Source organism: Rattus norvegicus, chromosome X (genome assembly GCF_021556685.1).
Source record: "Rattus norvegicus strain SHRSP/BbbUtx chromosome X, alternate assembly SHRSP_T2T, whole genome shotgun sequence".
NCBI classification, from domain to species: domain Eukaryota; kingdom Metazoa; phylum Chordata; class Mammalia; order Rodentia; family Muridae; genus Rattus; species Rattus norvegicus.
The window spans coordinates 74,123,374-74,135,750 of record NC_141554.1 but is presented as its reverse complement, the minus strand read 5'-3'; the positions used below and the strand labels follow the sequence as shown (position 1 = coordinate 74,135,750).

General features: G+C 39.1%; 1 protein-coding gene across 2 annotated transcripts in view; it reads left to right on the top strand.

Moving 5' to 3' along the window:
- The window catches only part of Tex11 (testis expressed 11), a 262,965-nt gene that overhangs the window by 67,544 nt on the left and 183,044 nt on the right, over positions 1 to 12,377 (top strand). The gene's annotated exons all lie outside the window — the stretch shown is intronic.

The following is a 12,377-nucleotide window of genomic DNA, read 5'->3' as shown; positions in this document are numbered from 1 at the left end:
CTTTATCAGAAAGGGCATTCAAAAGGTGAAGCCAGTTAGTTCTTCAATTTCTTTGTTCATCCCTTTATTGTCATATGATTTTGCTAGGATTTCATGCTATATAATCAAAGAAGAAAAATGAGTTTATTTCCCTGCTGACGAGGTTGAATGCAGTTAATGTCACTGTCCTAGTATTTTTCTTCCTGGATTTTGGAGGTATGAGAGATTCGATAGGATATAGGCTGTTTTCTTCACTGGGTCTCATCAGGATTTCTAAGTATAGCCTTTTGCTTTTCTTCTTTTCCTTTCCTGCCCCTCTTTTTCCTGCTGGCCAGCTTTTCCTTCAGTGTTTATGCTTGCTTTAGGTTTTACTCTTACAGAAGGATTAATAGCAGACATATAGTTGGATATTAGAGAGAATGCGTCAAAGGTTTTATAAATTATACTTGTGAGATTGTTAATTCCCTTAAATATTTTGTTTAATATAGAACTGAATTTATATATTTCTACATTGCTTATAATGTCCTAGGTACTCTTCTAAGTTTTAAATATTAAACTTATTTCATGTTTACAAAAAAGTTACAAAAATAGTGCAATAACCACATCTTTTTTTAAGAGTTATTTACTTTATTTATCTGAGTACACTGTAGCTGTCTTCAGACACACCAGAAGAGAGCATCAGATCCCATTACAAATGGTTGTGAGCCACCATATGGTTGCTGGGAATTGAACTCAGGACCTCTGGAAGAGCAGTCGGTGCCCTTAACCACTGAGGCATCTCTCCAGCCCAACAACTACATCTTTTATCCAAAGAGTTGAGATACAACTTTTCCAGCTGTGACCTATATAAAAAGAAGATTTAATCTATGATTATAGTGTCTAGGATGTTCCTGTCTGGAATACGTCTTCATTTTGCTTTGACAATCATGACCTTGACAGTTTTTAGGATGTTGCCTTATTCTTGAATTTGGTGTCAATTAACGAGAGAAGAGACCCTATGTTCATGTTTTCCTATTGGGTGGCATACAAGATTGGTTTACCCTAGTTTTACTTGTATTAATTTTGATCAGGTATGTTGATAGCTATGGTATTATTCTTTGTGTCTATTCTAGGTGAATTGTGTTTTAATTTGGATTCTAAGGTTTTCTTTTCTATTTCTGTGAAATGAAAAGAAATTGAAGTCTGTCTGTGAGTAGTACTAGAATCTTGATGTTCGTATCTCATTGAATCTGCATATCATAACTTTCGGTAGCATAGCCATTTTCACAATATTGATTCTTCTGATTCATTAGCATGGGAATCTTCCATTTCTATTATCCTCTTCATTTTCTTTGTTCAGTGTTTAAAAGTCTTTCACTTCCTTGTTTGGATATCATTTTACTTTAATTTTGAGACAATTGTGAGTGAGGCTATTTTCCTAATTTCTTCCTCAGTGTATTTGTTATTTGTGTACAGGAAGGCTACTGATTTTTCTATTTTGCCACTTTACTGAAAGTACTTATTAATTCTACAAGGATTCTGGTGGTGTCTAGAGTCTCTTAGGTATAGAATCATCTTGTCTGCAAATAAGGATAGTGTGACTTATTTTTATCTCTTTTCTTGGTCTTGTGTTAATGCTCTAGTTAATACACCAAGCACAATATCAAGTAGGAGTAGATACAGTGAGCACTTGCCTCTTTTGGCTATCAGTGGAGATGCTTTGATTTTCCCTTTATATAATATTTACCTTAGGCATAAGATTTATTTTTACATTTGTGTTTGTATGCTGCATGTGAATACAGGCTGCTCAGGCCAGAAGACAGTATCAGGTTTCATGGATCTGGACTTTGAGGCAGTTGTGAGCAACTCAACATGGGTGCTAGGAGCCAAACTCTGGTCCTCTGCATATAATATATATTCATAAAAATAATTAATCTGTAAGTGTTGCTTCAGTCAATAACCCAGTAGTTTCTCAATGATCATGACAAGTTAATTCTAATAGAATTCAGAAAAAAAGCAAGGAGTCAATGCACAGGTACGCACGCGCGCGCGCGCGCACACACACACACACACACACACACACACACACACACACACACACACACACACACTTTGATCTAGGCACTTAGACCTATGGAATTCACTCTTTTCCTTTCACTGTGTGAGTTCCAGGTTTCAAACTCAGGTTCTTAAGCTTAACAGCAAGTGCTTTTACCTCCTGAGCCATCTCTCTGGCCCAGGAGCTATTCTTACAAAGACAGAAGTCATATTAGATTTGGGAACCAACTTAACCCACTGGGACCTTTTCTTCATCGCAATGCAAAGACCTTACTTCCAGTTAAGATATTCATATGTGCTAGGTAGACATAAATTTTGAGGGAACAATACTCAATTTACTACAGTCTTAAGAGAGTAAATCCATTTTTTTCCTTCTTAAATATTATGTTAGCTCTTCTTTGTTTCCATATTATGGTAGGCCCGTCTATGTATCTTCCTGCCTCCCCCCATCCTGGTATTATAGGTCAGTGCCACCATACATATCTTCTTAGCTGGATTTGACTCCCTGTTTTTCTGAATTTTATTAGAATTAGCTTGTCATGATTGGTGAAAAACTACTGGTTTATTGATTGAAGCAACACTTACAGATTTACTCTTTTTATAATACTCAATTACCATATTGATAAATGTGATATATTCTCACATGTATAAACTTTCTTATAGTGCTAGGGACAAAACTCAGGGCCTCATGTATTTTAGGCAAATGTTCGGCTACAAAAATACATTTTCACCACGATATAAACTTTTAAATTATCCTTTGCTATGTTTTTATAATGTATTAATAAAATTAGCTCACATTCAGTAGCTATTGTAAATATTGTAACTTAAAGATAATATTTTAAAATTAGACCTGGTATTACAGGCCTATAATCCTGGCTACTTGTGGGGGTGAGGCATGAGAATTGCAATTTCAAGGCCAGTACTGGAAACATAGTGAGATTGGAAAGTAATTAATAAAGCTAACAATTCACGGAAAATTAATTAATGAATTCAAGCTCTTTTTTTTCTTTGCCAGAGATATCCCTCCTGTATCTCATTGAAATTTTTTTGCAGCAGAAATTAATACTGTATTAATTTTCAGAGGCAGAGAAGAAATATCAAGAAGTTGGATATATACATTTATATCTTAGAATTCCATGAAAAACAATTATCATTGCAATATCTTAGTGTTAGAGAAAGCTGAGTAAGGGAAGAGTACAAGGCAAGTATCTTAAAGCTAGACAATCAGCTCTTGATTAGTTTTTAATATAATAAACAAATAAAGTTTAATAATCTATTATTTCTTTATTATAGTAATTGAAAAATATAAAAATGCATGATCTGTTAATGTTTAAAACACAACAAAATCAAGAGAAAAATAAATTAGAAATGTGAGACTGAAAAAAAGTAACGTTTGGCTTGGGGCAATTGTTCAGTGGTTGAAGTGCTTACCGCATAGAAATGAGGACCTTGTTGGGGATTTAGCTCAGTGGTAGAGCGCTTGCCTAGGAAGCGCAAGGCCCTGGGTTCGGTCCCCAGCTCCGAAAAAAAAGAACCAAAAAAAAAAAAAAAAAAAAGAAGTGAGGACCTTGATTATGTCTTCCCATCACCAACATAAAGGCCTGGTTTCAGGGTTTCAGGGCACATATTTGTACTCCTGCCATGCGGGTGTTCTAAAGTTGTTGACACAGACGGATCCTCAGAGACAAACAGAAGTCTGGACTCACTGCCAGCTAGTCTAGCAAATTAGCGAACTCTAGGTTCAGTGAAATACTTCGTCTCAAAAAAAAAGGAAGTGGGTCTTCCTGGTTGCTGCCGCTGCAGAGAGCCCGTGGGCAGCACCCCACGAGCGAACTTGAGCCCCAGGACCACAGGTAAGACCAAATTTTCTGCTGCAAGAAAGCTGCCTGGTGAGCTTGGGACACACGGAAGCAGAATTTCTCTAGGACCGGGCACGTTCTGTGTTTACTGGAAGTCCCACACCCGCGGATCCCGGCCCGCAGCAGCTCTCTGCCCCCAGACCCTGTGAGAGAGAGACCCAACCGCCTGGTTAGGTGGGCACTCCTGAGGCTGCAGAGCGGAAGAGACCACCAACACTGCTCACCCCTGCCCACATCCCTGGCCCAAGAGGAAACTGTATAAGGCCTCTGGGCTCCCGTGGGGGAGGGCCCAGGAGCGGCAGGACCCCTGTGCCTGGGACACCACCAGAACCAGAAGGAAACAGACCGGATAAACAGTTCTCTGCACCCAAATCCCGTGGGAGGGAGAGCTGAACCTTCAGAGAGGCAGACAAGCCTGGGAAACCAGAAGAGACTGCTCTCTGCACACACATCTCGGACACCAGAGGAAAAAGCCAAAGACCATCTGGAACCCTGGTGCACTGAAGCTCCCGGAAGGGGCGGCACAGGTCTTCCTGGTTGCTGCCGCTGCAGAGAGCCCGTGGGCAGCACCCCACGAGCAAACTTGAGCCCCGGGACCACAGGTAAGACCAACTTTTCTGCTGCAAGAAAGCTGCCTGGTGAACTCAAGACACAGGCCCACAGGAACAGCTGAAGACCTGTAGAGAGGAAAAACTACACGCCCGAAAGCAGAACACTCTGTCCCCATAACTGACTGAAAGAGAGGAAAACAGGTCTACAGCACTCCTGACACACAGGCTTATAGGACAGTCTAGCCACTGACAGAAATAGCAGAACAAAGTAACACTAGAGATAATCTGATGGCGAGAGGCAAGCGCAGGAACCCAAGCAACAGAAACCAAGACTACATGGCACCATCGGAGCCCAATTCTCCCATCAAAACAAACATGGAATATCCAAACACACCAGAAAAGCAAGATCTAGTTCCAAAATCATTTTTGATCATGATGCTGGAGGACTTCAAGAAAGACGTGAAGAACTCCCTTAGAGAACAAGTAGAAGCCTACAGAGAGGAATCGCAAAAATGCCTGAAAGAATCGGAAAAATCCCTGAAAGAATTCCAGGAAAACATAAATAAACAAGTAGAAGCCCATAGAGAGGAGACACAAAAATCCCTGAAAGAATTCCAGAAAAACATAAATAAACAAGTAGAAGCCCATAGAGAGGAGACACAAAAATCCCTGAAAGAATTCCAGGAAAACACAATCAAACAGTTGAAGGAATTAAAAATGGAAATAGAAGCAATCAAGAAAGAACACATGGAAACAACCCTGGATATAGAAAACCAAAAGAAGAGACAAGGAGCTGTAGATAGAAGCCTCACCAACAGAATACAAGAGATGGAAGAAAGACTCTCGGGAGCAGAAGATTCCATAGAAATCATTGACTCAACTGTCAAAGATAATGTAAAGTGGAAAAAGCTACTGGTCCAAAACATACAGGAAATCCAGGACTCAATGAGAAGATCAAACCTAAGGATAATAGGTATAGAAGAGAGTGAAGACTCCCAGCTCAAAGGACCAGTAAATATCTTCAACAAAATCATAGAAGAAAACTTCCCTAACCTAAAAAAAGAGATACCCATAGGCATACAAGAAGCCTACAGAACTCCAAATAGATTGGACCAGAAAAGAAACACCTCCCGTCACATAATTGTCAAAACACCAAACGCACAAAATAAAGAAAGAATATTAAAAGCAGTAAGGGAAAAAGGTCAAGTAACATATAAAGGGAGACCTATCAGAATCACACCAGACTTCTCGCCAGAAACTATGAAGGCCAGAAGATCCTGGACAGATGTCATACAGACCCCAAGAGAACACAAGTGCCAGCCCAGGTTACTGTATCCTGCAAAACTCTCAATTAACATAGATGGAGAAACCAAGATATTCCATGACAAAACCAAATGTACACAATATCTTTCTACAAATCCAGCACTACAAAGGATAATAAAGGGTAAAGCCCAACATAAGGAGGCAAGCTATACCCTAGAAGAAGCAAGAAACTAATCGTCTTGGCAACAAAACAAAGAGAATGAAAGCACACAAACATAACCTCACATCCAAATATGAATATAACGGGAAGCAATAATCACTATTCCTTAATATCTCTCAATATCAATGGCCTCAACTCCCCAATAAAAAGACATAGATTAACAAACTGGATACACAACGAGGACCCTGCATTCTGCTGCCTACAGGAAACACACCTCAGAGACAAAGACAGACACTACCTCAGAGTGAAAGGCTGGAAAACAACTTTCCAAGCAAATGGTCAGAAGAAGCAAGCTGGAGTAGCCATTCTAATATCAAATAAAATCGATTTTCACCTAAAAGTCATCAAAAAAGATAAGGAAGGACACTTCATATTCATCAAAGGAAAAATCCACCAAGATGAACTCTCAATCCTAAATATCTATGCCCCAAATACAAGGGCACCTACATACGTAAAAGAAACCTTACTAAAGCTCAAAGCACACATTGCACCTCACACAATAATAGTGGGAGATTTCAACACACCACTCTCATCAATGGACAGATCATGGAAACAGAAATTAAACAGTGATGTCGACAGACTAAGAGAAGTCATGAGCCAAATGGACTTAACAGATATTTATAGAACATTCTATCCTAAAGCAAAAGGATATACCTTCTTCTCAGCTCCTCATGGTACTTTTTCCAAAATTGACCATATAATTGGTCAAAAAACGGGCCTCAACAGGTACAGAAAAATAGAAATAATCCCATGCGTGCTATCGGACAACCACGGCCTAAAACTGGTCTTCAATAACAATAAGGGAAGAATGCCCACATATACGTGGAAATTGAACAATGCTCTACTCAATGATAACCTGGTCAAGGAAGAAATAAAGAAAGAAATTAAAAACATTTTAGAATTTAATGAAAATGAAGATACAACATACCCAAACTTATGGGACACAATGAAAGCTGTGCTAAGAGGAAAACTCATAGCGCTGAGTGCCTGCAGAAAGAAACAGGAAAGAGCATATGTCAGCAGCTTGACAGCACACCTAAAAGCTCTAGAACAAAAAGAAGCAAATACACCCAGGAGGAGTAGAAGGCAGGAAATAATCAAACTCAGAGCTGAAATCAACCAAGTAGAAACAAAAAGGACCATAGAAAGAATCAACAGAACCAAAAGTTGGTTCTTTGAGAAAATCAACAAGATAGATAAACCCTTAGCCAGACTAACGAGAGGACACAGAGAGTGCGTCCAAATTAACAAAATCAGAAATGAAAAGGGAGACATAACTACAGATTCAGAGGAAATTCAAAAAATCATCAGATCTTACTATAAAAACCTATATTCAACAAAACTTGAAAATCTTCAGGAAATGGACAATTTCCTAGACAGATACCAGGTATCGAAGTTAAATCAGGAACAGATAAACCAGTTAAACAACCCCATAACTCCTAAGGAAATAGAAGCAGTCATTAAAGGTCTCCCAACCAAAAAGAGCCCTGGTCCAGACGGGTTTAGTGCAGAATTCTATCAAACCTTCATAGAAGACCTCATACCAATATTATCCAAACTATTCCACAAAATTGAAACAGATGGAGCACTACCGAATTCCTTCTATGAAGCCACAATTACTCTTATACCTAAACCACACAAAGACACAACAAAGAAAGAGAACTTCAGACCAATTTCCCTTATGAATATCGATGCAAAAATACTCAATAAAATTCTGGCAAACCGAATTCAAGAGCACATCAAAACAATCATCCACCATGATCAAGTAGGCTTCATCCCAGGCATGCAGGGATGGTTTAATACACGGAAAACCATCAACGTGATCCATTATATAAACAAACTGAAAGAACAGAACCACATGATCATTTCATTAGATGCTGAGAAAGCATTTGACAAAATTCAACACCCCTTCATGATAAAAGTCCTGGAAAGAATAGGAATTCAAGGCCCATACCTAAACATAGTAAAAGCCATATACAGCAAACCAGTTGCTAACATTAAACTAAATGGAGAGAAACTTGAAGCAATCCCACTAAAATCAGGGACTAGACAAGGCTGCCCACTCTCTCCCTACTTATTCAATATAGTTCTTGAAGTTCTAGCCAGAGCAATCAGACAACAAAAGGAGATCAAGGGGATACAGATCGGAAAAGAAGAGGTCAAAATATCACTATTTGCAGATGACATGATAGTATATTTAAGTGATCCCAAAAGTTCCACCAGAGAACTACTAAAGCTGATAAACAACTTCAGCAAAGTGGCTGGGTATAAAATTAACTCAAATAAATCAGTAGCCTTCCTCTACACAAAAGAGAAACAAGCCGAGAAAGAAATTAGGGAAACGACACCCTTCATAATAGACCCAAATAATATAAAGTACCTCGGTGTGACTTTAACCAAGCAAGTAAAAGATCTGTACAATAAGAACTTCAAGACACTGAGGAAAGAAATTGAAGAAGACCTCAGAGGATGGAAAGATCTCCCATGCTCATGGATTGGCAGGATTAATTTAGTAAAAATGGCCATTTTACCAAAAGCAATCTACAGATTCAATGCAATCCCCATCAAAATACCAATCCAATTCTTCAAAGAGTTAGACAGAACAATTTGCAAATTCATCTGGAATAACAAAAAACCCAGGATAGCTAAAGCTATCCTCAACAATAAAAGGACTTCAGGGGGAATCACTATCCCTGAACTCAAGCAGTATTACAGAGCAATAGTGATAAAAACTGCATGGTATTGGTACAGAGACAGACAGATAGACCAATGGAATAGAATTGAAGACCCAGAAATGAACCCACACACCTATGGTCACTTGATTTTTGACAAAGGAGCCAAAACCATCCAATGGAAAAAAGATAGCATTTTCAGCAAATGGTGCTGGTTCAACTGGAGGGCAACATGTAGAAGAATGCAGATCGACCCATGCTTATCACCCTGTACAAAGCTTAAGTCCAAGTGGATCAAGGACCTCCACATCAAACCAGACACACTCAAACTAATAGAAGAAAAACTAGGGAAGCATCTGGAACACATGGGCACTGGAAAAAATTTCCTGAACAAAACACCAATGGCTTATGCTCTAAGATCAAGAATCGACAAATGGGATCTCATAAAACTGCAAAGCTTCTGTAAGGCAAAGGACACTGTGGTTAGGACAAAACGGCAACCAACAGATTGGGAAAAGATCTTTACCAATCCTACAACAGATAGAGGCCTCATATCCAAAATATACAAAGAACTCAAGAAGTTAGACCGCAGGGAAACAAATAACCCTATTAAAAAATGGGGTTCAGAGCTAAACAAAGAATTCACAGCTGAGGAATGCCGAATGGCTGAGAAACACCTAAAGAAATGTTCAACATCTTTAGTCATAAGGGAAATGCAAATCAAAACAACCCTGAGATTTCACCTCACACCAGTGAGAATGGCTAAGATCAAAAACTCAGGTGACAGCAGATGCTGGCGAGGATGTGGAGAAAGAGGAACACTCCTCCATTGTTGGTGGGATTGCAGACTGGTAAAACCATTCTGGAAATCAGTCTGGAGGTTCCTCAGAAAATTGGACATTGAACTGCCTGAGGATCCAGCTATACCTCTCTTGGGCATATACCCAAAAGATGCCTCAACATTTAAAAGAGACACGTGCTCCACTATGTTCATCGCAGCCTTATTTATAATAGCCAGAAAATGGAAAGAACCCAGATGCCCTTCAACAGAGGAATGGATACAGAAAATGTGGTACATGTACACAATGGAATATTACTCAGCTATCAAAAACAACGAGTTTATGAAATTCGTAGGCAAATGGTTGGAACTGGAAAATATCATCCTGAGTGAGCTAACCCAATCACAGAAAGACATACATGGTATGCACTCATTGATAAGTGGCTATTAGCCCAAATGCTTGAATTACCCTAGATCCCTAGAACAAACGAAACTCAAGACGGATGATCAAAATGTGAATGCTTCACTCCTTCTTTAAATGAGGAAAAAGAATACCCTTGGCTGGGAAGGGAGAGGCAAAGATTAAAACAGAGACTGAAGGAACACCCATTCAGAGCCTGCCCCACAGGTGGCCCATACATATATAGCCACCCAATTAGACAAGATTGATGAAGCAAAGAAGTGCAGACCGACAGGAGCCGGATGTAGATCGCTCCTGAGAGACACAGCCAGAATACAGCAAATACAGAGGCGAATGCCAGCAGCAAACCACTGAACTGAGAATAGGTCCCCCATTGAAGGAATCAGAGAAAGAACTGGAAGAGCTTGAAGGGGCTCGAGTCCCCAAAAGTACAACAATGTCAAGCAACCAGAGCTTCCAGGGACTAAGCCACTACCTAAATACTATACATGGACTGACCCTGGACTCTGACCCCATAGGTAGCAATGAATATCCTAGTAAGAGCACCAGTGGAAGGGGAAGCCCTGGGTCCTGCTAAGACTGAACCCCCAGTGAACTAGACTATGGGAGGAGGGCGGCAATGGGGGGAGGGTTGGGAGGGGGACACCCATTAGGAAGGGGAGGGGGGAGGGGGATGTTTGCCCGGAAACCGGGAAAGGGAATAACACTTGAAATGTATATAAGAAATACTCAAGTTAATAAAAAAAAAAAGGAAGTGATGAAGATATCCAACATTAGGCTCTGACCACCATATGCACGCCCAGACATGAATACATATACAACAGCACATGTACTCACACAGACAAATATGATAAGGCAAGAAAGTAAGGGAAAACGTGAAAAGTTATTTATATAATTAAAATTAAAAGTCCCCATCTCAAACTCAAAGGTTGGTGGACAAGATAATATTAATTAACCTTATTAAATTGGGCCTATCATCTATAGAGTCTCATCTTAGAATTTTAAAATAGGTATAAGTATGAAATTATTATTTCCAGACCAATCAAGATTATTGTGGCTAGAATGGTATGACTTTTTGTATGACTAGTATGTTGTATACTTACATATCTATATATTCTCTCTCTCTCTCTCTCTCTCTCTCTCTCTCTCTCTCTCTCTCTCTCTGTGTGTGTGTGTGTGTGTGTGTGTGCTTGTGTGTGTTTCAAGACAGTGTTTCTCTGTGTAGCCCTGCCTGTCCTGTAACTCACTAAGTAGACCAGGTTGACCTTGAACTCACAGAAATACAGCTGCCTCTGCCTTCTGAGTGCTGGGATTTAAGGCACGTACTTCTACACTCAGCTTAGCTTTTTCATTACTTTTAATGATAGGTTTTTCTTTCTTTTTTTTTTTTCGGAGCTGGGGACCGAACCCAGGGCCTTGCGCTTGCTAGGCAAGCACTCTACCACTGAGCTAAATCCCCAACCCGATAGGTTTTCTTTTGGCCAGTTTTAGTCCATAGCTATAACTTCATGTAAAATGGATTGTTTTGATACTAGGAAAGATTGGTACTTAATATCTACTTCTTTATAACTCTTATCTGTTAATAATTATCTGATTTGTTCTGTTATCTTGGTATTAGACCAGATTTCAGTTTGGAGTAGTAAATATAACATAAAACACAAGAAATTGTAATAATTATACAGTATTATTTTGAATTCCTTCTCAACAAAATATATTTTTCTCCATGTACAAAATGTTTTAGTGACAGAGGCCAAACTTATGAAAAATCAAGATTTTTATAGATGTTTAGGTATAATCAAATGTTATTCTTATTTTATAATTAGAAAGGGAAGAAATCAAAAAGGATAATTTTATAATATTGCCTGTTTACTTCCCATAACTTACTTAATCAGGAAACTTGGACTCCAAGATATAGTGCCTTGGTTTCCATGGTTCATCTGTTATTCTCTATAATTGAGAATTTCCATAGATCATTAAACCTAACCTCTGCTCTGAGGAGTGTTGGCTGATGTTCCGTAACTGCCTTTGATTCTATTTGTGTTAACTTTGCCGGTATTCCTTGTTGAACAAAAGCGTAGACTATATTCCACTTTGGAATACTCTGCAGAGCTTACCGATCAGGCAGCCCTTCTGATCTTCCTGCCTCCCCTCTCAAGTTCTGGGATTATAGTCTTCATCAACTCACTGAGTTTATGAAATACAGAGATTCAAACCTAGGACCTTGCGCATGATAGGTGAACTACGTCCTTAGCCTAACCCAGTTTAATACTGTAGATCTTTAACATAGCTGTGGCCTTTTTTCTAGGAAGCCTCAGTTCATATATTTTAGCATCCCATGTAAAGCTAAGAAAATATTTCCTGCTTGTCTTTTTGTTCTTCCCTATATTTTTCCAGTGCTATGAATCAAAGCTAGGGTCCAGGGCAGGGCATGGTTCTTTAAACAGTTATGTTTTTTTTTAAACAAATATTATTTCACACCACATTAGAAATGTTTCATGAATGAATACATGAATTTCTCTCTGTTTTGTTCAGAGATGTGTACTTAATTCCTAGAATAATGTCTACTATGCTTAGCAAATCATTGTTATTGAATATAT